The sequence below is a fragment of the Scyliorhinus canicula genome, chromosome 1 (assembly GCF_902713615.1).
Source record: "Scyliorhinus canicula chromosome 1, sScyCan1.1, whole genome shotgun sequence".
In the NCBI taxonomy this organism is placed as follows: Eukaryota; Metazoa; Chordata; class Chondrichthyes; order Carcharhiniformes; family Scyliorhinidae; genus Scyliorhinus; species Scyliorhinus canicula.
The window spans coordinates 89,174,796-89,201,898 of record NC_052146.1 but is presented as its reverse complement, the minus strand read 5'-3'; the positions used below and the strand labels follow the sequence as shown (position 1 = coordinate 89,201,898).

Below are 27,103 nucleotides of genomic sequence, written 5' to 3'. Positions count from 1 at the left end.
GAGGATACACCAGGATATAGATTGGTTGGAGACATGGACGGAGAAAAAGCTGGTGGAGTTTAATCTGGACAAATATGAGGGAATGCATTTTGGAAGGTCGAATACAGGTGGGAATTATACAGTAAATGGCAGAACCCTAGGGAGTATTTGCAGGCAGAGAGATCTGGGCATACAGGTCACAGATAACTGGAAGTAGCAAAGCAGGTAGACAAGAAGGCATGCTTGCCTTCATCGGTCGGGACTGGAGTATCAATATTGGCAAGTTATGCTGCAGCTGGACAGAACCATCATTTGGAATTTAGCATATAATTCTGGTCGCCACACTACCAGCTACGAGGAGACGTTGGGAGAACACAGATTGTTTTCACTGCATCGAAGAAGGTTGAGGGGCAACGTAATAGAGGTTTACAAAATTGAGTAGCACTGACAGAATGGATAGTCAGATGCTTTTTCCACCGAGATGGAAAAGTTAATTGCCAGGGGACATAGGTTTAAGGTCCGAGTGGCAAAGTTTAGAGGAGATAAGCGAGGCAAGTTTTTTCTTTTTGCAGAGTGCTTGAAACGTGCTGCCAGAGGAGATGATGGAAACAGATATATTAGAAGTATTTAAGAGGCGCCTTGATAAATACATAAAAAGAATTGGAATAGAGGGATACAGACCCCGGAAGTGCCAAAGTTTTAGTTTAGACAGGCATCATGATTGGCACAGGCTTGGAGGACCGAACAGCCTGTTCCTGTGCTGCACTGTTGTTTGTATCCCTTCTCCCTGACTTACAACTGCTGTGAAGGAGTTGCGTCTCCAGTTGGGCATACGTGCCTGAGGTTGAGTTTTTTCACCTCCCGTTGCCAAAGTTGCCTTTTTTTATTCTTTTGTGGGATGTGGATGTCTTACCCATCCTTGGGGGGAATTTAAGAGTCAAACACATTGCTGTGGATCTGGAGTCAGATGTAGGACAAACCAGGTAAGGACGACAGATTTCCTTCCCTGAAGGACATGAGTGAATCAGACAAATTTCTATGACAATCGAGTTGTTTCATAGTCATTGGATGTTTTATTCCAGACTTTGATTGAATTCAAATTTCACCATCTGCCATGGGTGGGATTTGAACGTGGGTCCCTAGAGCATTACTAGTCCAGTGACAATGCCACTGCACTACCGCCTCTCTGGAATTGTGGAATTATTCATTGTTTTTGGCTCGTATCTTTGCTTGCGCCCAAAATTTGTTTGGTCCGATCTCACAGCTTAGTTCATTAGGGCAGCACGGTAGCATGGTGGTTAGCATAAATGCTTCACAGCTCCAGGGTCCCAGGTTCGATTCCCGGCTGGGTCACTGTCTGTGTGGAGTCTGCACGTCCTCCCCCTGTGTGCATGGGTTTCCTCCGGGTACTCCGGTTTCCTCCCACAGTCCAAAGATGTGCGGGTTAGGTGGATTGGCCATGCTAAATTGCCCGTAGTGTCCTACAAAAAGTAAGGTTAAGGGGGGTTGTTGGGTAACGGGTGTAGGGTGGGTTTGAGTAGGGTGATCATGGCTCGGCACAACATTGAGGGCCGAAGGGCCTGTTCTGTGCTGTACTGTTCTATGTTCTATGTTCATTGAAGACTCCATTTTATCTTGTGCTTTCAAAGATATGACGAATGGAGGATTTTAGGAATATTGGCTTCTAAATATTGGGACAATTTAAAGCTTAAAAGCCTGAGGTTATTGTGTGTTTGACTGAGCGGTCATGATTTGAAAAAGGATTTTGTTGTGCAAGGCCTGGGTGCTAGAAAGAGAAGTTGACCAGATGAATATGGTTACACTATGGGAGAATGAAGCAACAATGCAAACCACTGGGGGCAGCAAAGTGGGTAGCACAGTTGCTTCACAGCGCCAGGGTCCCAGGTTCGATTCCCGGCTTGGGTCACTGTCTGTGCAGAGTCTGCACGTTCTCTGTGTGTGTGCGTAGGTTTCCTCGGGTGCTCCGGTTTCCTCCCACAAGCCCCGAAAGACGTGCTGAAAGGTGAATTGTACATTCTGAATTCTCCCGCTGTGTACCCGAACATACATTGGAATGTCACGACTAGGGGCTTTTCACAGTAATATTAACGTAAGCCTACTTGTGACAATAAAGATTATTATTAATTATTATTACTGTGCTACCGTGCCATCTAGTGAATGGATGTCCCCCAAATTGAGATGATGTGGATGTTGTGAGGAGGGTTTTAGTCATGATTACAGTTTTTGTATTTCTTGCATGTGTATCAGTGGCACTCCTGGATTAACCTCTTTGTCCTAGATAAGGTGCTGTCTGGAGGGATGGGGGGGGGGGGGGGGGGGGGGAAAGAAGAGAGAGATGAGTCAAAGTATTTGGCATTTTGTGGTCTCTGACCATGCCGCATTGGGTGGACTTGTGGGTGGGTGAAGGCGAGGCTCAGTGGCTGCAGTGGAGGTTGGATGTGGGATTGTGGGTGGATAAGGGAGTTTGCGAAAGGGTGAAGGTGGCGATCCAGAAGCGTGGTACAGAATTAGACGGGGGACGTCTCCACCTTCACGTTGTGGGAGGAGTTGAAGGCAGTGGCAAAGGGGAAATTTGCATTGATTTAGGCACACAGGGAGAGGTTGGATTGGTCTGAGAGGTTGACGCTGCTGGAAGACATTCTGAGGGTGGATTGGAGATATCCGGTGGCGCCTGAGGATGCATTGCTAAAGGAGAGGCAGAGGCTCCAAATGGAGCTTGGGCTGGTGTCCACGGGAAAGGCGGTGGAGCAACTGCTAGAGCCAGAGTGGCGGTGGATGATTATGGGGAGAAAGCTAGCAGGAGGCTTGCGCACCAGTTGAGGAGGCAGGCAGTGGCGAGCGAAATTGGGAGAATGATAGATAACAAGAGAACAATGGCAGCAGAGCCGAAGGGGAAGAACGGGGTTTTTTTATCAGAGATTGTATAATTCAGAGCCTCCGGTAGGGGATGAAGGGATGAGGCTGTTTTCGGACGTTTGGAATATCCGAGGGTTAAGGAAGCAAGGGTAGAGGGGCACTGATTGGGCTGAGGCAGCTAATATTGCAATAGTTAGGTATTGGGCAATGGAGGCGTTGTCAGTTTGGGTGTGAATGGAGGCAGCCTTGTGTAAGAGGACAAGCCAGACGGCACTATTGTTGGTGCCCCTTCCATCAGGTACTCTATAAGTCCGGAGATGGTATCAGCACTGAGGGTTTGGAGCGAATGGCGGCAGCACTTTGGATTGGAAGGCATGCCTTTGTGGGCGCCGATTTGCGATAATCATCGGTTTGCTCCAGCAGGATTGGATGCAGGTTCTGGGGTTGGCAGCAGGTGGGGATAGAATATTTCAGGGATTTATTTGTGGGAGGGAACTTTGCTGGCCTCGAGGAGTTGGAGGAGACATATCAGTTGCCAAAGATATCTGCAGGTTACAGACTTCATGAGAAAGGAGGTGCCGTCGTTTCCGATGCTGATGCCCCCGGTACTGCAGGATAAGCTTCTGTCCGAGGATGAGATAAGGGGGGGCAAGCTTGGGGATATATATGGGGAGCTTTCGAAGAGGGAGAGTGCTCAGTGGAGGAGGTTAGGCGTAAGTGGGGAGAGTTGGGTGGGGCATTGGGGGCCAGAGTATGGTGTGAAGCTCTGCGGAGGGTGAATGCTTCCTTGTTGTGTGCAAGACTGGACCTTACCCAATTTAAGATGGTGCACAGGGCCCACACAACGGTGTCCAGGTTGAGTCGGTTCTTTTCAGGAGTGGAGGATAGGTGTGGCCGATGTGCGGGGAGGCCGGCAAATCATATGTATATGTTTTTGGGGGGGACGGCGGTTGGGAAAGGATTTTCAGACACAATGTCAAAAATCTTGGGGGTAGTGGCAGCTCCGAGTCCGGAGATGGCGGTATTTGGAGTATCGGAGGATCCGGGAATGCAGGTGGGGAGAGAGAGGGCAACATGTTAGCCTTTACTCCCTGATAGCCCGGAGGTCAATTTTGTTCTGCTGTCGGGACTCGGAGCCGGTGAAGGCAGGGGTATGGACGAGCAATTTGGCAGAGTTGCTACTTTCGAAAAGATCACATTCACCATTCGAGGTTTGGAGGAGGGGTTGAGCTTGACATGGAAGTTGTTCATAGTCTTCTTTAAGGTGTATTGAGTAGTCATTGGAGGAGCTTCATTTTAGTTTTTGTCCGAGTGTGGGGAGAGGGGTGTGGTGAAAAATTGCACTGTGATGGCAGCAGAGAATGTTTGTTGTCGGGGTTGGAGGAAGGGGTTTGTTTTCTGTTGCTGTAGTTGGCTTTTGTACTTCTTGGTTATGTATATATTGAAAATGCCTTAAATAAAATGGTTTTCAAAAAAAAAGAAATGCCAGTGGAAAGTCAATTAAGATGTTGCAAGATATATATCATAGAATTTACAGTGCAGAAGGAGGTCATTCGACCCATCAAGTCTGCACCAGCTCTTGGAAAGAGCACCCTAGTTTAGCCCACACCTCCACCCTATCCCCTTAATCCATTAATCCCAGCTAACCTTTTTTGAACACTAAGGGTAATTTATCATGGCCAATCCACCTAACCTGCACATAGAACATAGAACAGTACAGCACAGAACAGGCCCTTCGGCCCTCGATGTTGTGCCGGGCAATGATCACCCTACTCAAACCCACGTATCCACCCTATACTCGTAACCCAACAACCCCCCCCTTAACCTTACTTTTTAGGACACTACGGGCAATTTAGCATGGCCAATCCACCTAACCCGCACATCTTTGGACTGTGGGAGGAAACCGGAGCACCCGGAGGAAACCCACGCACACACGGGGAGGACGTGCAGACTCCGCACAGACAGTGACCCAGCCGGGAATCAAACCTGGGATCGTGGAGCTGTGAAGCAACTATGCTAACCACTGTGCTAACGTGCTGCCCCAATATATATATCCGGGAGCGTTTCCTGATTATGTGATAATCAGATCACAAAGCCACAGGTTGAGAAAGGAGAAAGAGAACTTGAAGAGCACCGTTAGAGAGGCTGAGGTTCAGTTTCAGAAACAATGTTTGATCAGATGGTCAGTAAAGAACAAGAGGAGTTGATGGATGAAGCGGATATCTTTAGTTCAAGCAAGTTGGTTGAATTACAAAGAAAGATTCAGAGATAAAGCAGCCGTGTCATAAAGAATACACGGAAATGGAATCGGAGTGCATACCAGAGTGTTTTTACATTAGAAATAATGTATTAATGAGAAAATGGAAACCATTACATATTCAAGCAGATGAGAAATGTCAGAAGTTCATCAAGTGGTATTACAGGTAGCTTATACAGTAGAAAGGAGGTTTTGCAGGTAGCGCATGAGGTTCCAATAAGGAGCCATTTAGGAGTAAGGTAAACTCAAGCAAAAATATTTTTACTGGCCTGCATAAGGATGTAGTTGAATTTTGCCGTACATGTCACACATCAGGTAATAGGGAAACCTCAAGCAGTAATCAAATTCGCACTTTAATACCCATTCCAATTTGAGGAACCTTTCACTGGGGTCTTAACTAACTGCATGGGACCCTTGCCTAATGCCAAAAGTGGGAATCAGTATCCGTTGACCATAATGGATCTGTCTGAGAAACATTACATCCAAGAGGATTATAGAAGAATTTATAACAATCTTTTACTAGATATAGCCTACCAAACGAAATTCAATCAGATCATGCATCCAACTTTATGTCGAAATGGACTTCCGGTTGTGGCTATCCCTAGGTAGGTCCCACAGTCGGCAGCTCCCGCCGATAACGGACTTTTGGGCCCTTTTAAGGAGCTCCAGTGGTACTTTGACGACGATTCCCGGTGTGGGAAGGCAACAGTGAGGGTCCCCCGGTGCTGTATGGAGTGGACCAGGAGTGGGGCGGTCAAAAAAGCGGCTTTGGAGAAGAGAAGAAAACGGGCGAGAAAAAGCAAGATGGCGGCAGACGGCGATCAGGCAGAGTGGGCCCAGTGGTCACGGAAGCAGCAAGAGTTTTTAAGACCCTGCTTTGCGGATTTAAAGGCAGAGATGCTGGCCCCTATGAAGGAGTTAATTGAAAGGCTGGTGGAAACCCAGAAGATCCAGGGGACAGCGATCAAGGTGGTGCAGCAGAAGGCCTCTGATAATGAGGATCAGATCCTGGGTCTAGCGGTTAGAGTGGAGGTGCACGAGGCGCTGCACAAAAAATGGCAGGAGAAGCTGGAGGATCTGGACAACAGGTCAAGGAGGCAGAACCTGCGGATTCTGGGTCTCCCTGAAGGCGTGGAGGGCTCGGATGCTGGGGCGTATGTGACCACGATGCTGGGCACGCTGATGGGCGCAGGGGTCTTCCTGCGCCCCCTGGAGCTGGATGGGGCGCACAGAGTCCTGGCAAGGAGGCAGAGGGCGAATGAGCCGCCGAGAGCTATGGTGGTACGGTTCCACTGCTTCACCGACAAGGAGTGTGTCCTGCGATGGGCAAAGAAGGAGCGGAGCAGCAGCTGGGAGAACACCGAGATCCGTATTTATCAGGACTGGAGTGCAGAGCTGGCCAAGAACCGTGCGGGATTCAACCACAGTCCTCCACAGAAAGGGGGTGACGTTCGGACTGCTACAACCGGCGAGGCTGTGGGTTACATATCAAGACCGGCACCACTATTTTGACACGCCGGGTGAGGCGTGGACTTTCATTACGAATGAGAAGCTGGGCTTGAGTTAATGGACTGCAGTGTGTTATGGGGGTTGCTTGAGGGGGGGGAGGGGGGGGAAGAGATGTTATGTTGCGGTTTCCCCCCTGCTTTTTTCTGTGGCCCCCTTTGCCCTAGGCCCTCGGGGCTCTGGGTGAGGTCACAGTTGGGAAGAGCTGCGTCACAGGAGGCGGGGTCGGCCCAGATAGGGAGAGCTGTTTACCCGCGAAATGGTGGAGGTGGCACCTGAAGCTGGGGGTTTGAGCGTACGGTACTTTGCTTTTCTCTCTTTGTTCAGGCCTAAAAAGGAGATGGCTAGTCGACGGGGGGGGGGGGTATCCCCCCGACCAGGCTGACCACATGGAACGGGAGAGGCCTGAATGGGCCGGTCAAGAGGGCCCATGTGTTCTCGCACTCAAAGGGGCTAAAGGCAGACGTAGCTATGCTACAGGAAACACACCTGAAGATCGCGGAACAAACCAGGCTGAGGAAAGGATGGGTGGGACAGGTTTTCCACTCAGGGCTGGATGCGAAGAACAGGGGGCATCGCAATTTTGGTGAGCAAGCGGGTGGCATTTGAGGCAGCGATTATTGTGGCGGATAAAGGGGGTCGATATGTTATGGTGAGTGGCAGGTTACAGGGGGTCCAGGTGGTGCTAGTGAATGTGTATGCTCCAAACTGGGACGATGCAGGATTCATGAAGCGGATGTTGAGTAAGAGGCCGGCAGCGGCCAAGGTCCTGAGGGGGTTCATGGACCAGATGGGGGGAGTGGATCCGTGGAGATTTGACAGGCCAAGGGCGAAGGAGTTTTCCTTCTTCTCCCACGTGCACAAGGCGTACTCGCGGATTGATTTTTTCGTGGTAAGTAGGGCGCTAATTCCGAGAGTGGAAGGGGTGGAGTATTTGGCCATTGCCATCTCGGACCATGCCCCACACTGGGTGGAGTTAGGGCCAAGGGAGGAGAGAGGCCAAAGCCCTCTGTGGAGAATGGACGTGGGTGGGAGTACTGGCGGACGAGGAGGTCTATGGGCGGGTCCGGAGGTGTATCCAAAGCTATGTGGAGACCAATGATAATGGGGAGGTTCCAGTGAGTGTGGTCTGGGAGGCGCTGAAGGCAGTTGTCAGAGGGGAGCTAATCTCGGTCACGGCCCACAGAGAGAAGAGGGATAGGATGGAGAAGGAGAGATCGGTGAGGGAGATACTCAGGGTGGACAGGAGGTATGCGGAGTCCCCCTGGAGGGGTTGCTGAAGGAGCGCCGGAGCCTGCAGGTGGAGTTTGACTTGCTTACCACGGGGAAGGCTGAGGCTCAGTTGAGGAAGGTACAGGGAGCAGTATACGAGTATGGGGAGAAGGCAGGTAGGATGCTGGCGCATCAGCTACAAAAGAGAGGGGATTGGGGGAATTAGAAACGGGGGGGGGGGGTAACACGGTGCCGAGCTCGGCAAGGATTAACGAGGTCTTCAAGGACTTTTGTGGCAAACTGTACGAGTCAGGGGATGGGGGGGTGAGGCAGCTCCTGGACCAACTTAGGTTTCCACAGGTGGAGGAGGGACGAGTAGAGGGATTGGGGCCCCCGATCGAGATGGAGGAGACTGGTTAAGGGGCTAGAGGGCATGTAGGCGGGCAAGGCCCCGGGTCCGGATGGGTATCCCGTAGAGTTTTATAGGAAATTCTCGGAGCTGCTGGGTCCGCTGTTGTTGAGGACTTTCAATGAGGCCGAGGAAAGGGGAACCCTTCCCCCGACGATGTCGCAGGCTCTGATCTCACTTATCCTCAAGCGAGACAAGGACCCGCTGCAATATGTCTCCTATAGGCCGATTTCGCTCCTTAATGTGGATGCAAAGCTGTTGGCCAAGATTTTGGCCACTAGGATTGAGGACTGTGTCCCGGGAGTGATTAATGAGGATCAGACAGGGTTTGTGAAGGGCATGCAGTTGAATACGAATGTGCAGAGGCTACTGAATGTGATCATGATGCCCTCCGGGGGGGGGGGATGTAGAAGTGGTAGCGGCAAGGGACGCGGGGAAAGCCTTCGATCGGGTGGAGTGGGAATACCTGTGGGAAGTGTTAGGCAGATTTGTGTTTGGAGAGGAATTCATAGAATGGGTCAAATTGTTGTATCGGGCCCTGGTAGCGAGTGTGTCGACGTACCGGCTGCGGTCGGGGTACTTCAGATTACATCGAGGGACGAGACAGGTCCCCTGTCCCACCTGCTGTTTGCCCTGGCAATTGAGCCGCTGGCCATGGCGTTGAGGGAGTCCAGAAACTGGAGGGGGCTGGTTCGGGGGGGGGGGGGGGGGGGGGGGGGGGGGGGGGGGGGGGGGGGGGGGGGCGGTGAGAGAAGCATCGTGTTTCACTGAATGCGGATGACCTGTTCCTGTATATTGTGGATCCGGTGGAGGGGCTGGGGGAGGTCATGCAGATTCTTAGGGATTTTGGAGACTTTTCGGGGTATAAGCTAAATGTTGGAAAAAGCAAGCTCTTTTGTGATACAGGCGAGGGGCCAGGAAGAGAGACTGGAAGAGTTACCACTTAAGATGGTGGAGAGTAGCGTTCACTATTTGGGCATTCAGGTGGCTAAGAGCTGGGGTGCCCTGCACAAGCTCAATTTAGCGCGGCTGGTGGATCAGATGGAGGAGGACTTTAAGAAGTGGGACATGCTATCGCTTTCCCTGGTGGGCAGGGTGCAGTCCGTAAAGATGACGGTCCCCCCCCCCCCCCCCCCCAGGTCCTTGTTTGTCTTCCAATTCCAGCGGGTAAATAGGATTATTGCGGGATTTGTGTGGGCAAATAAGACCCCGCGTGTTAAGAGACTTTACTGGGCAGCGAATATATCCATGATTCGGAAATGGGTAGTGGAACATACCATGGAACATAGAACATTACAGCGCAGTACAGGCCCTTCGGCCCACGATGTTGCACCGTCCTGTGAAACCCTTCTAAAGTCCCTCTACACTATTCCCTTATCGTCCATATGCCTATCCAATGACCATTTGAATGCGTTTAGTGCTGGCGAGTCCACTACTGTTGCAGGCAGGGCATTCCACGTGCTTACTACTCTCTGAGTAAAGAACCTACCTCCGACATCTGTACTATATCTATCTCCCCTCAATTTAAAGCTGTGTCCCCTCATGCTGGACATCACCATCCGAGGAAAAAGGCTCTCGATGTCCACCCTATTTAATCCTCTGATCATCTTGTATGCCTCAATTAAGTCGCCTCTTAACCTTCTTCTCTCTAACGAAAACAGCCTCCAATCCTTCAGCCTTTCCTCATACGATCTTCCCTCCAGACCAGGCAACATTCTTGTAAATCTCCTCTGTACCCTTTCCAATGCTTCCACATCCTTCCTATAATGTGGCGACCAGAACTGCACACAATACTCCAAATGCAGCCGCACCAGAGTTTTGTACAACTGCAACATGACCTCATGGTTCCGAAACTCAATTCCTCTACCAATAAAAGCTAACACACCGTACGCCTTCTTAACAACCCTCTAAACCTGGGTGGCAACTTTCAGGGATCTATGGACATGGACACCGAGATCTCTCTGCTCGTCCACACTACCAAGAATCTTACCATTAGCCCAGTACTCTGCCTTCCTGTTATTCCTTCCAAAATGAATCACCTCTCACTTTTCTGCATTAAACTCCATTTGCCACCTGTCAGCCCAGCTCTGCAGCTCATCTATGTCCCTCTGTAACTTGTAACATCCTTCTGCGCTGTCCACAACTCCACCGACTTTAGTGTCATCTGCAAATTTACTCACCCATCCTCCTACGCCCTCCTCCAGATCATTTATAAAAATGACAAACAGCAACGGCCCCAAAACAGATCCTTGTGGCACACCACTAGTAACTGGACGCCAGGGTTGATTTCCCATCAACCACCACTCTTTGTCTTCTATCAGCTAGCCAATTTCTGATCCAAACTGCTAAATCACCCTGAATCCCAGGCCTCTGTATTTTCTGCAATAGCCTACCGTGGGGAACCTTATCAAACGCTTTACTGAAATCCATATACACCACATCGACTGCTTTACCCTCATCCACCTGTTTGGTCACCTTCTCGAAGAACTCAATGAGGTTTGTGAGGCATGACCTACCCTTCACAAAACCATGTTGACTATCTCTAATCAAATTATTCCTTTACAGATGATTATCCATCCTATCTCTTATAAACCTTTCCAAGACTTTGCCCACAACAGAAGTAAGGCTCACTGGTCTATAGTTACCGGGGTTATCTCTACTCCCCTTCTTGAACAAGGGTACAACATTTGCTATCCTCCAGTCTCCTGGCACTATTCCTGTAGACAAAGATGACTTAAAGATCAAAGCCAAAGGCTCAGCAATCTCCTCCCTAGCTTCCCAGAGAATCCTAGGATAAATCCCATCTGGCCCAGGGGACTTATCTATTTTCACACTTTCCAGAATCGCTAACACCTCCTCCTTATGAACCTCAAGCCCTTCTAGTCTAGTAGCCTGTATCTCAGTATTCTCCTCGACAACTTTGTCTTTTTCCTGTGTGAATACTGATGAAAAATACTCATTTAGTACCTCTCCTATCTCCTCGGACTCTACGCACAACTTCCCACTACTGTCCTTGACTGGCCCTACTCTTACCTTAGTCATTCTTTTATTCCTGACATACCTATAGAAAGCTTTAGGGTTATCCTTGATCCTACCTGCCAAAGACTTCTCATGTCCTCGCTTGGCTCTTCTTAGCTCTCTCTTTAGAGCCTTCCTAGCTTCCTAGGGAGAGGGGGCAGCGTGGAAGCAGTTGGAAGCGGCGTCTTGTAAAGGTACTAGCTCGGGGGCACTGATTACGGCACCGTTCCCGCTTCCGCCGACACGGTACACCATGAGCCCGGTGGTGGCGGTGATATTGAGGATCTGGGGGCAGTGGAGACGGCACAGGGGCTTCAGTCTGGGCCCCGAAATGGAATAATCACAGGTTCGCTCCTGGCAGAATAGACGGGGGTTCCTAAGTTGGCACAGGGCGGGTATCAGAAGGATGGGGGACCTGTTCATTGATGGGACTTTTGCTAGTCTGGGGGCGCTGGAGGAGAAATTTGGGCTACCCCCAGGAAACACCTTTAGGTACATGCAGGTTTGGGCGTTCGTGAAAAAGCACGTGGGGTAATTCGCGCTGCTGCCTGCCCGGAGGATACAGGACAGGGTGGTCTCGGGCGTGTGGGTAGGGGATTGCAAGATATCGGAAATATTGCTATCCCCCAGCTCGGTTTTACCCGAGTGTCCAAGACCTTGGACATAGCCCTTGCGAAGCCTTTCCAAAACACTGTAAGTGCCCAGAACATATGCACATGGTTTGCTGGCAGAGTACCTCACACACCTGTCCTCCACCCCAAAGAACGTACTCATTCTCGCCACTGTCATATGCGCCCGGTGCACCACCTTAAACTGAATCAGGCTAAGACTGGCGCAAGATGAGTAGGAATTGACCCTGCCTCGGAGGTGCAGGAGGCGGAGGAGGGCTCGGTTGAGGAACTGAAGGGCAAGTGGGAGGAGGAGCTGGATGAGGGCCTGTGGGCTGACGCCCTAGGCTGGGTCAATTCCTCCTCATCTTGCGCCAGTCTTAGCCTGATTCAGTTTAAGGTGGTGCACCGGGGCAGCACGGTGGCACAGTGGTTAGCATTGTTGCCTGCGGCGCTGAGGACCCGGGTTCGAATCCCGGCCCTGGGTCACTGTCCGTGTGGAGTTTGCACATTCTCCCCGTGTTTGCGTGGGTTTCGCCCCCACAACCCAAAAGATGTGGATGATAGGTGGATTGGCCACCCCAAATTGCCTCTTAATTGGAAAAAATAATTGGGTACTCTAAATTTATTTTTTTTAAAAGGTGGTGCACCAGGCACATATGACAGTGGTGAGAATGAGTAAGTTCTTTGGGGTGGAGGACAGGTGTGTGAGGTGCTCAGGGAGCCCAGCAAACCATGTCCATATGTTCTGGGCATGCCCGGCACTTACAGGATTTTGGAAAGGCTTCGCAAGGGCTGTGTCCAAGGTCTTGGACACTCGGGTAAAACCGAGCTGGGGGATAGTGATATTCAGGGTATCAGATGATCCGGGAGTGCAGGAGTCGAAAGAGGCCGGAGGTCTGACCTTTGCCTCCTTGGTAGCCCGGAGAAGGCTCTTGTTAACGTGGAGGGACGCGAAACCCCAAAGCATAGAGGCTTGGGTCAGTGACATGGCGGGATTTCTCAAGTTAGAGAGGATAAAGTTTGCCTTGCAAGTGTCCTTGCAGAGGTTCTCCAAGCGGTGGCAACAGTTCCTTGACTTTCTCGTGGAACGTTAGGTGGAGGTCAGCAGCAGCAGCAGTCCAGAGAGGGGGGGGGGGGGGGGGGGGGTGGCTTGGGCGGTGGATGGATTTCATTTGTAAAGGGCAAATACCCCCACCTTATTTTGTTAAATGGTTTAAACTGCTAAATGGCTAAGTTGTTTTCTGTTTTACTGTTATGTTTTCTTTTTGTTGTTTTTTTTTGTAGTGGCTTGTAAAAAGTATTGAAAAATTTTGAATAAAAATAAATTTTAAAAAAACTTTGTCGAAATTATGCAAGTTATGGATAACTTGGGAATAAAGCACTTTAATTAAACGGTGTATCATCCAGAATCACAAGATGCATTAGAAAGATGACATCAAACTCTAAAGACAATATTGAGGGCCATAGTTAAGATTATCCAGAGGATGGATAAAAGAATTCCATTGTACTATTTGCAATTAAGGATGCCCCTTATGAATAATTTTTGAGTCAGCAGTCAGAGACTATGTTGTTGGACTGTGTGTCAAACTTTAGAGATTAACTAGGGGCGGTGAGTTGGCTGGGAAGCATTTAAAATTGTCACAGCATGTGATGAAAAAGGCAGATAAATCAAAGTCGTAGTTTTTTCAGTGGGGAGAAAGTACTAGTATTGTCACCAATGGCAGGTGAACCATTGAAACCAAGATTTTGTGGGATTTATCACATCAAAAGGAAATGAATTGAGGTGAATTATTTGATATGAATGCCACACAGAAGAAAGTTCAGTGCGTCATTTTAATGTGCTCGAAAGGTATTTTGATAGAGAAGGAATGAAGGAGGAAGTGTTCGTCGTTGTAGCTCAGGGAGAAGAGATAAATCCAGACAATTCTGAATTTGACATTCCTCAAGTTATCGAATAATGAGGACATATTAAAAAATTGGGATAACTTCTTGAGTTACCTTCCGGAGGAAAATCAAAATGGCCCAAAAGAATTATTAGTCACATGGAGCTGTATCTGGGAATAAATTGTGAATTATGAACGTAATTATGCATGATATAAATATGGGAAATGGTATTCCCATTAAACAACATCCATACAGGCTCAATCCACTAAAGTTATCACAGGTACAAAAGGATATCAACAACATGCTCAAGGATGATATAATCAAAGTGAGTTGCAACGTTGAGCTCACCAATTGTCACGGTACCAAAACCAAATGGAACACAACGATTTTGTGTGGACGATAGAAAGGTCAACGTAATTACAAAGTCAGATTCGTACCTATCCCTCATTTGAAAGATTGTGTTGACAGAGTAGGACAAGTACATTTCATTACCAAACTTAAATTACTTAAAAGGATAATAGTAAGTACCTTTATCGGTCAGGGTGAAGGAAGTTTTGTTTTTTGTGAAGCCAAATGGTTTGCATCAATTTAAGGTAATGCCATTTGGAATAAAGAATGCACCAGCAACATTTCAAAGATTAATCAACAAGGTCTTCTCTGGACTAAACAATCATGTCGTGTACACTGACAATTTGGTGTTCAGTGAAACATAGAATGATCATTTGGAATATGTTTTTAAATTATTCAATTGATTAAAGGAAGCTGGATTGGTGGTAAATTTGGCTTAGAGTAAATTTTCAAAAGCACAAGTCACCTTCTTAGGCCATACAATTAGACATGGTCAGATGACCCCACAGAAGGTGAAGACAATCAACTATGAGGGAAGTTATGCGATTTCTGGGCACAAGCAATTTCTACTGAAAATTCATGCCAAATTTCAGCAGTGTGGTTGCACCCGACTGAACTTCTAAAAAGGCACAAAAAATTTCAGTAACGGTCGTGTCAGGAGGCATTCGATAATCTGAAGACCGTGTTAGCCATCACACTAGTGTTGATGACACCTAATTATGCCAAGTCATTTAAGGTGACAATTATTTGATATGATTTATTGTCACGTGCCGAAGTACAGTGAAAAGTATTATTCTGCAGCCAAGGGAACATGCACTGTACGTACATAGTAGACAAATAAAGAATAATTGACAGAGTACATTGGCAAATGGTACATCATCAAACAGTGATTGGTTACATGCGGAACAAAGGGCCAAACAAAGCAAATGCAAGAGCAGCATAGGACGTCGTGAATAGTGTTCTTGCAAGGAACTGATCAGTCCGAGGGAGAGTCGTTGAAGAGTCTAGTAGCTGTGGGAAAGAAGCTGTTCCTATGTCTGGAAGTGCGGGTCTGCAGACTTCTGTATCTTCTGCCTGATGGAAGGGTCTGGAAGAAGGCAAAGCCTGGTTGGGAGGGATCTCTGATAATGCTGTCTGCCTTCCTGAGGCAGCGGGAGTTGTACACAGATTCAATGTGGGGGTGGCAAGCTTCTTTGATGCATGGGCCGAGTTCACCACACTGCAGTTTCTTGCGATCTTGGGCCGAACAGTTACCATACCAAGCTGTGATTCAGCCCGATAGGATGCTCTTTGTGGCACATCTGTAAAAGTTTGACAGTTGATGCAAACATGCAGAATTTCTTTAGCTTCCGTAGGAAGTAGAGACATTTGTTGGGCTTTCTTGACTGCACCAGCATGAGTGGACCAGGATTGTTGATGATAGTGACCCCCAGGAACTTAAAGCACAGTTGTGCATGTATAAGGAGTACAGTAGAGGACTGAGCATACATCCTTGCGGGTCCCGGTGTTGAGGACTATTGTGGAGGTGGTGCTGATGCCTATCCTGGCAGATTGGGATCTGTTGGTGAGGAAGTCAAGGATCCAGCTGCACAGGGAGGGGTCAAGTTCAAGATTGCAGAGTTTGGTTATTAGTCTTGTCGGGATAATGGTGTTGAAAGCAGAGCTGTAGTCTATGAACAGCAGTCTCATGTAGGTGTCCTTGCTGTCGAGGTGTTCGAGTGTGATTGTCGAGTCAGGGAGATGGCATCTGCTGTGGACCGGTTGCGGTGATAGGCGAACTGCATTGGATCGAGACCATCTGGGAGGCTGGCACTGATCCATCTCATTATTAACCATTCAAAGCATTTCATTATAACAGACATCAGGGCCACCGGTCGGTAGTCGTTGAGGCAGAGTACCTTGTTCTTCTTTGGTACTGGTATTAAGGTGGTCTTCTTGAAGGAAGTGGGGGCCTCGAGGTGGAGGAACATAGAACATAGAACGATACAGTGCAGTACAGGCCCTTCGGCCCTCAATGTTGCACCGACATGGAAAAAAAACTAAAGGCCATCTAACCTACACTATGCCCTTATCATCCATATGCTTATCCAATAAACTTTTAAATGCCCTCAATGTTGGCGAGTTCACTACTGTTGCAGGTAGGGCATTCCACGGCCTCACCACTCTTTGCGTAAAAAACCCACCTCTGACCTCTGTCCTATATCTATTACCCCTCAATTTAAGGCTATGTCCCCTCGTGATAGCCACCTCCATCCGCGGGAGAAGGCTCTCGCTGTCCACCCTATCTAACCCTCTGATCATTTTGTATGCCTCTATTAGGTCACCTCTTAACCTTCTTCTCTCTAACGAAAACAACCTAAAGTCCATCAGCCTTTCCTCATAAGATTTTCCCTCCATACCAGGCAACATCCTGGTAAATCTCCTCTGCACCCGTTCCAAAGCTTCCACGTCATTCCTATAATGAGGCGACCAGAACTGTACGCAATACTCCAAATGTGGCCGTACTAGAGTTTTGTACAACTGCAACATGACCTCATGGCTCCGGAACTCAATCCCTCTACCAATAAAGGCCATCACACCATAGGCCTTCTTCACAACCCTATCAACCTGGGTGGCAACTTTCAGGGATGTATGTACATGGACACCGAGATCCCTCTGCTCATCCACACTACCAAGAATTTTACCATTAACCAAATATTCCGCATTCCTGTTATTCTTTCCAAAGTGAATCAACTCACACTTCTCCACATTAAACTCCATTTGCCACCTCTCAGCCCAGCTCTGCAGCTTATCTATGTCCCTCTGTAACCTGCAACATCCTTCCGCACTGTCTACAACTCCACCGACTTTAGTGTCGTCTGCAAATTTACTTACCCATCCTTCTGCTCCCTCCTCTAGGTCATTTATAAAAATGACAAACAGCAACGGCCCCAGAACAGATCCTTGTGGTACGCCACTCGTAACTGAACTCCATTCTGAACATTTCCCATCAACCACCACTCTCTGTCTTCTTTCAACTAGCCAATTTCTGATCCACATCTCTAAATCACCCTCAATCCCCAGCCTCCGTATTTTCTGCAATAGCCAACCGTGGGGAACCTTACCAAACGCTTTACTGAAATCCATATACACCACATCAACTGCTTTACCCTCGTCCACCTGTTCAGTCACCTTCTCAAAGAACTCGATAAGGTTTGTGAGGCATGACCTACCCTTCACAAAACCATGCTGACTATCCCTAATCATATTATTCCTATCTAGATGATTATAAATCGTATCTTTTATAATCCTCTCCAAGACTTTACCCACCACAGATGTTAGGCTCACCGGCCTATAGTTACCGGGGTTATCTCTACTCCCCTTCTTGAACAAAGGGACCACATTTGCTATCCTCCAGTCCTCTGGCACTATTCCTGTAGCCAATGATGACCTAAAAATCAAAAATGAGGTGTTGAAGATGTCTGCGAATACACTCGCCAGCTGGTCTGCGCAGGCTCTCCCAGGGACTCCGTCGGGGCCTGTCGCTTTCTGTGGATTCACTTTCAAGAAGGCTGTAATAATGGGTATGTGTGTGTCCAGGGCTGTTGGGGCGGGTGGCACTGACACTGATGCATTGGCTGACTGTTCAAAGCAGGCATTGAAATTGTTCAGTTCATCGGGGAGGGATGCTCCAGCCCCAGATATTCTGCCTGGCCTTACTTTGTAGCCTGTGATCTCGTGTAAGCCCTGCGATAGTCGTCGTGGGTTTGTGTTGCTTGACCTGGGACTCTATTTTAAAGCAGTATTGTCTTTTGGCATCCTGGTGGCTTTCCATATATCGTACCTGGATTTCTTATCTAGGTCAGGGTTGGTAGACATATACGCCTCCGTTCGGAACTTCAGCAGGGAGTAAACCCTTTGGTTGAGTCAGGGTTTCTGATTGGGGAACACTGTATGGTCTTCTTTGGTACACAGTCCTCGACACACTTACAGATGAATTCTGTGACGATGGTTACATACTCGTCCAGGTTAGCTGCCGCGGCCTTGAATATGGACCAATCCACAGACTCCAAGCAGTCACGGAGGATGTCCTATGATGCCTCGGATCTACACTGCACGGTTTTCTTGACTGGCGCAGCACACTTGAGTTGATGTTTGTAAGCCGGAAGTAGGAGTACCGACTTGTGGTTGGATTTGCCAAAGTGCGGTCGGCACCTTTGATGCTCATGTAGCAGTGGTCCAGGGTGTTGGCATCTCTGGTGGGGCATGCGATTTGTTGATGGGAGTCTGGGTAGAACCATCCTGAGGTTCACCTGGTTGAAATCTCAAGCCACAATTGTTAGAACTATAGGATGATTTGTTTCTTGGTTGTTGATGGTGGTATAGTTCCTCAAGTGCTTTCTTCACTTCCGCCTGGGGTGGGATGTAGACTACTGTGATGAGTACAGAGGGGAATTCACATGGGAGGTAGAAAGAGCGACACTTCACGGTCAGGTATTCTAGGTCTGGGGAGCAGTGGCACGCTAGGAACACCGCATCTCAGCACCAGGAGGTGTTGATGAGGAGGCAAACACCCCCGCCCTCCGACTTGCCTGAGGCCATCGTGCAGTAAATCTGGTGGATTGAAAAGCCTTCGGGTTGGATAGTGTAGTCTGGTGTGGCCGAAGTGAGCCATGTCTCAGTGAAGCAGAGCTCACAGCAGTTTCGCACTTCTCCCTGGGAGGTAAGTCTAGTGTTGAGGTCATCCAGCTTGTTCTCAATTGCTTGGACGTTCGCCAGGAACATGCTGGGGAGAGGGGTCTTGAAGCATGTAATTTAAGTTTCACCTTCAGGCCGGCGCATTTCCCCTGCTTCCAGGGTCAGCAGCTGCTCTTGGATAGCATGGCTGGCTTTGTTTTCGGAGGGGTCGTGGATGATGGTGGCGGGTCAGGCTCACTGGAGGGGGGTTGTACATGGGCCGGTCTGGTCTTGTGGAGCAGTGAGGTCCCGGTCTGGTCAGGCGGGTACCCGTCGCTCCAGGGTTGGCTCCGGCATTCCCGCTTCGCTGGCAAGGCCTCTCACCCCTGCAGTCTAGTCACGCTGAGATTGGCCCTGGTGGGGTCCCGGAAAGGCCCAATCTTTTACCTTTTCTTCCCCACAAAGGCCCAATCTTTTACCTTTTCTTCCCCACAGGTACGTCAGGATAATAGACAGGCTGAACACCACGTCGTTGGGTCAGGTCATGTGGTCGGAGTCTGGAGGGAGCGGCCACGTGGTCAGACTCCAGTGTGGGCTTAGTAGGGCCTGCACCAGGGAAAGGATAAAGCAGCTCTCCTAGGGCAGGTAAGTTAAAGAGTTCTTGCTCGATCCTTGGGCGATTGCTGGACGGGAGGGCTCCGGTCTGCGATCGGGACGCTGGGCGGCAGGGCTCCAGTCAGCGGTCAGACGCTGGGCGGGAGGGCTCTGGTCTGCAGTCGGTCGCTGTGATGTGGATGTTTTATTTTGTACTGTTTCAGGAAGACTACGAAAGAATCGAAAGACCAATCGAGTATTTTTCCAAGGAAACTCCATATACACCAAAATAAATATTCGACCATCGAGAAGGAGACATCGAGTTTGATATTCGTGTTAGAACATTTTAACATTTGTGTTAGTAACGGTGTATCTGATACAATTGTATATACGGACCATAATCCATTACAATTCTTGGACAAATTTAAAAATTAAAATGCAAGACTATCACATGGAGTTTATTGTTACAATCATTTAATTTACACATTCTACATGTGGCAGGAGAAAATGTGTTTGCTGATGCTTTATCACCACTGTAACGTGTGAGAAGGCTAAAATAGACTTTATTCATGTTTATGTTTGTCTGTGAGAAAAAAAATCTTTTGGGAGTATAAGTTATATGTAATCAATTCCATTTTTAAAGTTCAAGGGGTTTTAGAAAATGAAGCCAACTGTTTATATTGCTCATTCATTATAAGAGGGGAGGTACGACGAATGGAGGATTTTAAGAATATTGGCTTCTAAATATTGGGACTATTTTAAGGGTTTAAAAGCCTGGGGTTATAGTGTGTTTGACTGCAATGGTCATGTTTGCAAAACAGATTTTGTTTCACAGGGCCTGGGTGCTTTTTGGACCCAGGTGAAACTGACCAGAGAATTGTGGTTTTCAGTCTGGGCTAATGCACTGTGGTTGAGTGGGAAAAGTCCCTGGGGAGTTAATGTGCTTTCAGCCTGCAGCTAAAACGTGCCAATTGAACCAGTTTTTAAGGCATTCAGCCAGACTCGGAAGGGTTTCGAACAGGAGTCACATCTATTCTGTAAAGCAATCATTATTCTCTGCCATGCTGATTTTAAGATGGATTAAGAGCTGTATGTTTCTTTGCATGTTGTTTGATGGGGTATTGAGGAATAGTATTTGAAGGCTAATTGTAAACTATTTTTTCTGGTGTGAAGTTATTGAGTTTAATATTGTATTCCTAACAAAGTTTTGTTTTAAAATTATCAAATCCCTATTTTTTTCATGCAATCACTCCTGAAGCGAACCATTCTTTCCGCACAGACTTGCATATAAATTAAAATATTTAGATTCGGTCCAGTATCATAGCCACTGTTGGGCTCGGTCTGGGATTGTAATAAAGGTATACACGTAGCTGGAATCTTGTCCTTCAACTCTTCAGCTCCAAAATGAACAGAGTCTTGTAGAACATTTACCATGACGCATATTCTTCATTGCGCTGAAATGGTTGGCAACCGTCTTGAGGTTTACTTAACTATCGCCTCCCTTTCTCTGGAGTATTTTCCTTTCCTCCTTCTGGGGTATTTTTTTGCCCTTTCTCTGGGGTTCTTTGTTGCCCTTTCTCTGTCGGCACAGTCAGGGTTACAAGCCCAAGCTTTAGACTTGCTTCATCTGAGGGTTGAGCAGCAGTTGCGTCTCATCTATTATCTGGAGCTCGAGAGTTTCCTTCTTGTCATTGCATTGGTGGTCAGCCTAATTTTTTTCTCTTGGTAGGAGTCCTGTGCCATCATATAGCCTCGATCTTATTTTTGACGGCATCATTTTTGGATCACAATGTTGACCTACTTCACACATACCTCTGAACGTTATTGTGCTGCACGACGCATCAGTGTCCATCTGACACTTATTGTTTGCTTGATACTCTCCATCTGTGATCATCATCATTACAGTTACAAACCATTTGTCTCCTATAGACTTAAATGAACCAACCTGTTGTATCATGCATAGTTCTTCATCAGACTCGTTTGCCGAAATCTCTCCATCTGTATTGGCTTGATTCGTTTTTTTCTGGCCGAACGTTTGTGTGCAAAATAATTTTGCTTCTTTCTTTCCTCATGCTCGGTAACCCTTATTTTCCGGTGCATGCTGTCTTCCGCAGCAATTTGAATCCTGCCTTTTGTCTGTAATTGGCCAGCTCTTTACTCCTACACCATCTCTCAGCATAATGTACCTTGAATCTTGCTGTATTCTCCAGCTGACCTTTCACAACTTCCACATTTCAACACACATCTACGCTTAATTTGGGGGGGGGGGTCTCGCTCCTGGGGAAAAATCTATCTTTAATTAGATTTTCTTTTAGCTGCCCAAATTTACATGATTCTGCTAGCTGCATGTCTATAATGGCATACCGTTGAATGGTCTCAATTTCATTCTGAACTCTAGTATTGAATATACATCTTTAAGATGTAACATTCATTTTGGTCCAAAATATGAGTCAAGGCTCTCAAAATCTCAATCGGTTGTTAGATTTAGGGAGTATGCACTTTGTAGCAGTCCTTCCACAGCAGTGTGAAAAGTGTAGCTACTCATTGTTATGGCTACTGAAATCTCATTTTTGCCATTGTAACTGGACAAACTGCTAGTTTTGTCATGTATCACTTTTCAAATGGGACTGGAAAATTTACTGCTGCCGTTTTTGCTCACTCAACTTTTGTCTGTGTTCTCTTCGTTTCTGCAGCCAGTAATTTCACTTGAAGCCTGTGCGTGCTTTTCTTTGGTTTTTTGAAACTTCGTCTGTTTTTCTTTGTTCTTTCCAGCTGCTTTTTTTTTTCAGATTTGAACCCTGGGTTGTCAGTGTCTTCTCTGCTCATTTGGCAGGGTCCAGAAATCTATTTTTTTGCCACTCTAACACCAGGTTTCAAGCAGTCTTCATTAGTATGTTTCGGTGAGAGGCTTTTTATTGAACTGTTAAGATGTCTGTTCCAGAGGCAGACTCATGGCACGGTCACATAATTACGGAAAACCCGAGGTGTCAATCAAACTGATTACATTTCAAAACCTTAATAATGCGCACAAATTGCTGAAGGTAGCAAGGCAGGTTGAAAAAGTAGTTTAAAAGGCCTAACGAGTACTGGGCTGTATAAATAGTGACACAAAATAGAAAAGAAAGGAAGTTACAATGAATCTTTAAAAAATATTGGTTCAACATCAATTGGAGTATTATGTCCCATCTGGGCACAACAGTTTAGGAAGGATGCTCATGAAGCCATTGGAGAGAATGTAGAAAAGATTCACAAGGATGAGGGACTCGAGTTACATGGATATATTGTAGAGGCTAGAGAAGAGTAAATTGGAAGGAAATTTGATTGGGGGGGTTCAAAATTATGAGGAATCTGAACAGGGGGAGTAGATAGCGAGAAACTGTCACCACTGGTGGTAGTGTCAAAAACCAAAAGGTTCAGATTAGCTGAAGAATCAAATGTTAATGGCCGACTTGTTAAAAATACAGCAAGTGGTTACAATCTGGACCTGCCTAGGAGGTGGTGGCAACAAGTTCAACTGTGACTTCCAAAATTGGATAAACACCTGAAAAGGAAAAATTCACAGGGCTATAGGGAATGGGTGGACAAACTGACGCTCAGTTTAGGTACTGCCAGGACCACTCAGCTCCTTACAGCCTTGGTGTAAACAAGGACAAAAAGAGCTGAACTCCAGATGCGAGAGCAGAGAGAGACTGCCTCAGACATCAAAGCAGCATCTGACTGAGTGTGGTATCAAGGTGTGGGGGAGGGGGGAAAAGAGTCTCTGCTGGTTGGAGGTCAAGCATCTCAGTTCCAGGAAATCACTTCAGGAGTTTCTCAAGTTAGCGTCCTAGGCGCAACCGTCCTCAGCTGCTTTATCAGCGTCCTTCTTCCATCATAAAGTCAGAAGTGAGGATATTCAATAATGATTGCACGATATTCAGCACCATTCACAACTCCTCAGATACTGAAGTAGTCAATGTCCAAATGCAGCAAGACCTGGACAATAGCCAGACTTGGGCTAATAAGTAACATTTGTGCCACACAAGCACCAGGCAACAACCATTTCCAACGAGAGAGAATCTAACTGTAGACCCTTGACAGTCAATGGCATTACCATCGCTGTATCCCCTATTAGCATCCAAGGGGTTACTAGTGACCAGAAACTGAATTAGACCGCCATATAAATACATGGCTCCAAGAGGTCAGAGGCTAGAAATCCATAAGCAAGTAAATCACCTTCTGACGCCCCAAAGCCTGTCCACAATCTACATAATTTACAAGGCACAAGTCACGAGTGCGATGGAATATTCTCCCCTTGCCTGGATGGGTGTAGCTCCAACACTATTCAAAAAGCTTGACACCATCCAGGGCCAAGCAGTCCACTTGATTGGCATCCCATCCACATTCACTCCCTCCACTACTGATGCACTGTAACAGCAGCAGTGTTTGCCATCTACAAGGTGCACTGCAGGAACTCACCAAGCCTCCTCATACAGCACTTTCCAAACTCACAACCACTACCATCTTGAAGGACAAGGGCAGCAGAGACATAAAAGAATCATCACCTGAAGTTTCATCACCCATTATCCTGACTTGGGAAATATATCAGCATTCCTTCACCATCACTGAGTCAAAAACCTGGAACTCCCCTCTAATAACGCTGTCAATGTACCTACACCATATGGATTGCAGCAGTTCAAGAAGGCAGCTCACCATCACTTTTTCAAGGGCAATGAGAGATGAGTAATAAATATTGACCAGTGATACATCCCAAGGATGAATTTTTTTTTTAATGGGACCACCTAAATCACTCTTGCAGAGAAGCAGCATGAGCTTGATGGGCCAAATGGCCTCCTGTGATGTCACCAATCTATGTCGCTGTGATTCGAAGTGAAGAATGAACTAATACATACAGCAGCCATAGATCCACCATACTGCATATTTTCTGTTGCTGTGAAGTTGTACGGCAGGATAAATGTATTATAATTAAAACCAAATCTGCCTCACTTTGGAACTGGGAGTCCAGTTTCAGACCACCCACATCAGATAGTCTCTCACTGCCTATACTTCATACCGACTGCATTACCGCAGCAACTGATGCTAAGCCCACATTTTAATCTTTAAAATTGAAGTTTAAAGAGTTCCCAAGTGATTCATTGGACTGCTGTTAAATTTTTAATGTTATAAAAGAGCCAACTGTACTGTCAGCCCTTTACCAAGATCAAAAATCTCACCAGCTTTCAGACCGGTTAGCAACACTATACTTGTATAAGTATGCAGACAGAGTCTTCAGCTGTCTCAACTCAATTCTCTGCACTTTCTCTAAATTTCTCAACTTTGCTATTTTTCCTCCGTGCTTTCAAAAGCCTCAAAAATCTATACTTTCAGGCATCTGTTAACTCTCTCCCCCAGCTCTTCCCGTTTCTCCTGTGCAACGTTTTTATATGAACCGTGCATTACAAGTTGAAGCTGATACTGTGTCTAACTATTCAACATGAAAGAAACTGCAGAGACTGCAATATAGATCGAGTGCTCTAAAACAGGTAACGGTGTCAAACCTATGTCCACAATATAAAGACAGCATTAGGAGTCAATATGCAATGTCTACATGCACTGCAAGGACTGATCATTCCAGCAGGTCAAATTTAAATAGTCTACACCCAAATACTTGGTCAATATCTGGCAGCAAATCAAAGTCATGATGCATTTTCAAAGCCAGAATGAAAAATATAGATCCTCACATCAAAATAGGTTAACATGACATCATGATAACCAATGACAGCCTTTTTTATATTCCTTAATTACAAAGGTTTCTCAACCAATCATTTTCTGATAAGTCAGTTTTAAGATATGGTTTTATGTTGATTATGAGCATGTAAATGAAGGTGTGGTCATCAAGAAGTTAATTCAAAAACCTCATAAGACATCCTCAGCACTATGTAATGATGAACTGAGCAAGTTCCTCGATTTGTTACAATATTTGCTGCTCTTGGGGCTGAAAAAAACAAAGCAATGGCCCAGTGTCATAGTCCAGTGACTGGTTATAGAATTTCTCTGGCCATAAGAGCAGTCATGTTTAAAAACAGTAACTTATTTGAACCTGATGAAGCATTAAATAATTTATGCTGCACCACTTAGTGGCTCACTTGGCACAGCCCCACCCCTCCTAATACCCAAATCACTTCCCAAGAGAATGTAGGCCAGCACATGAGGGCAAATAAATCAGAAAAGGGAATAGATGCAGACGGGCAAGGATGACGACCCCCACTAACAACCACCTCACTACTAGTCAAGACTCCCTCATTCCTCTCTTGAACCCCACAGTAAAAAAGAAAAAGAGCTTAATAGCTTAAATACTCATTGCTTCCAGCACAGTGCAACCTGCCAAGAAACTTAGTACATCAATTTACTTCTTCTGTAAGCACCATATAATTAACCCACACAATGACTTCAAATATTTCTGTGAATTTAGACTCTTGAAAAAGGTACAATAAAAATAAATTTAAAATGCATTTTATTGTGGCAACATCTTTTAATTAATGTTGTTTTGCAAAGATTTTACACAATAGAAATTCTGCAACATACTGTACATTCAACAAAAGCCTGGGTTAAGAAAATATTTTATTCACAATATATCAGACTTAAATGCCTTAGGGTAAACCAATGGATTCTTGCTTATCTGTAAGTGCCCAGGTGCTGTAAAGAACTTACTTCCTCAGATTATTCAGTTTTGCAATCATGTTTCCTATGAATCTAATTTTTTACAGACATTATAAGAAATAAGTAAACTACCTTAGATACAGCAGAACATTGACAAAAATTGTTGCAGCATGCAGGAAGTTGCTGTTTTCTTCACCAGTCAATGTTACGGTGACACGTCAAGAAAGTGTTGGCACTGGAAGATCCCAAGAGGATTCTAAACAAAGCTTCTAAAATGTAAAATAGGCAAAATCTTTATATAATCTTTTCAACACTCAAGGAGGTAAACATAAATGAGTAGAATTTTGTTAAATTCTGGAGACTGTGAATTTAAGCTGTGCAATAATAAAGTGCAGAAGAATATTTTCTGAAGGGGATGGGGGGGGTAGTGGTGCTAAGACCTTATTACACTAATCAAATGTTCTCCATTCAATAAAATACATTTAGTTGCCAATCATTTATCACACAGCTAGGGCATGATGGTGGCGGTAGGCAGAAAACAGCAATTGTGCAGGAGATTTTTGCTTTAATTACAAAAAACTTTTTAAATGTAAGACTAGCATTTAGAACAATCATCAACTACATTAGAATCTATTTGTAAGATGGTGTCAGTTAACACCAGGAGCTTGAATATACCTGATCATTCAAATGAACTTGCTGCTTCATGAACAAACATTTATGGTCTTGGCTGTTTCATTAACTAGAAGGATTGAATAAGCATGGCCGTCATTGATTTCCTGATATCCTAAAACTGCTTCATCCCCCCCTTACAGAATCTTCCCCATCAGTTGCCTGTACTATCATTTGACCTCCTGCTGCTCCAAAAGATTTTTTTAAATGCACATACTTTTTTTTTGTTTGCAACATAATGTTAGCTGTCAGGGCATAGAATTTAGTTGTTCAATTCCGACGGAGTGCCTGGGCGAGCACTCAGATCCTGCGCAGAATGGCTGGCGAGTATATTTGCAGACATCTTCAACAGCTCACTTCTCCGCTCCAAGGTCTCCACCTCCTTCAAGAAGGCCACCATAATACTAGTTAGTACCAAAGAAAAACAAGGTAGCCTATCGCAAC

General features: G+C 46.4%; 1 protein-coding gene across 6 annotated transcripts in view; it reads right to left on the bottom strand.

Moving 5' to 3' along the window:
• Positions 1–27,103, bottom strand: part of ahdc1 (AT hook, DNA binding motif, containing 1) — a 308,161-nt gene that overhangs the window by 268,481 nt on the left and 12,577 nt on the right. The window contains exon 1 of one of the 6 annotated variants that reach the window (XM_038795168.1): positions 26,123–26,363. The exons of the other annotated variants lie outside the window; for them this stretch is intronic. The gene's annotated coding sequence lies outside the window, so the exon portion shown is untranslated. Of the gene's footprint in view, positions 1–26,122; positions 26,364–27,103 lie in introns of those variants that run through there. 6 annotated transcript variants of the gene reach the window in all.